Raw genomic sequence first — 1,319 nt, forward strand, 5'->3', positions numbered from 1 at the left:
TCAGGTGACTGGCTTACAGAGCGCCCTTCCACTATCTACTCCCTGGGAGACCTCATTCACATTGAGGCGTCTGTTTCAATGGCCAATCACAAGCCCCTGAAGCTGTACATTGATCGCTGTGTAGCTACACTGAGCCCAGACAAGGTCTCCACCCAGAGATACCCATTGTAGTCAATGATGCTGTAAGGAGCTCTCTGCTATCTCCAGCTGCTCCCATCTCAATGGCTTCCCTCCTTCACTTCACGGCCCGATGTCCATCTGCAGTTGCCTCCTGGACAGCAAAGCTGGGGACTCCTTTTCAACTTTGTGTTGCCGGGAGCAAGACAAGCTCAGGTTTGACCTGGATGCCTTCTGTTTCTATGGAGATGAGCATTCCTTGGTAAGAGGAAGCTGCTGATTGGCTTCTCCATAGTGGGAGGGAGTCACTAAATGCTGACTTGTTCTGAATGTGTCCCTCAGATTTTCATCACCTGTCACCTGAAAGTTGTTGCTGTGGATCAGGGAGATTCCAGGAACAAAGCTTGTACTTTCCAGAAGCTGCAGAATATGTAAGTTCCCTCTCTCTGTCCCTCAGGGATGTTGTTGTTGGGAGAGGTGATGCACCATGTGGTTGATGGGCTGGTTCTCTTGTTTAGCTGGACCCCATTGGAGGAATCTGACAGTGACATTTGTGCCTGTTGCCATGTGGGGAACTGTGGGAGCACAAGGGAGATCCTGTTCCCCTCCAGAGGAAGGAGAGACCTTGGTCCTGAAGCTGGTAGGACATTGACCATTTTGATGTTGGGGATCCTACCTTCTCCATCTCTCCCTGACTGGAATGTTTGATCTTGCAGAGAGTGAAGCTGGATTCAAGTGGGAAGGGGAGGCCTCACTTGACCCCTGATCATTCAGGATACTGGGCTGACCAACCTGGCAACTGAGCCCCTGCCTGAGGTGGAGGTAAGGATGCAGGAGAGGTCTCCAGGTGGGGAGTTGGCTGCCTGCTGGTTTCAGGCTGAGAGCCTGAATCCCTGTATCCCTGTATTCACTCTGTATCCCTGGCTCTTTGACCAGGTTCTGGATATGGTGTCAATTGGAACCATAGCCAATCTCAGTGAAGCAAACAGAACATGCTGGAGAAACTCAGTCAACCTCACAGCATCTGGGGAGAAAGACAAAGTATCAAGTGTCTTTTGACACTCTCTTCAGAAGTGTCCAATTGTATTTGCAGCATGAACTGTTTCTCTCTCCTCAGCTGCTGCCAGACCTGAGCTTTTCCAGCATTTTGCGAGTTTCAGATCTCTGACATCCATATTGGCTTTTTCAAACTGAGGGGCTAG

General features: G+C 50.3%; 1 long non-coding RNA gene across 1 annotated transcript; it reads left to right on the top strand.

Moving 5' to 3' along the window:
• Window positions 1-352: 352 nt before the first annotated feature.
• On the top strand, window positions 353-880 carry LOC122545039. The gene is made up of 4 exons (XR_006310486.1): window positions 353-379; window positions 460-548; window positions 636-757; window positions 834-880. It is a non-coding gene; the product is annotated as an uncharacterized LOC122545039 (long non-coding RNA).
• Window positions 881-1,319: the final 439 nt, after the last annotated feature.

Source organism: Chiloscyllium plagiosum, unplaced genomic scaffold (genome assembly GCF_004010195.1).
Source record: "Chiloscyllium plagiosum isolate BGI_BamShark_2017 unplaced genomic scaffold, ASM401019v2 scaf_83339, whole genome shotgun sequence".
Taxonomy (NCBI): Eukaryota; Metazoa; Chordata; class Chondrichthyes; order Orectolobiformes; family Hemiscylliidae; genus Chiloscyllium; species Chiloscyllium plagiosum.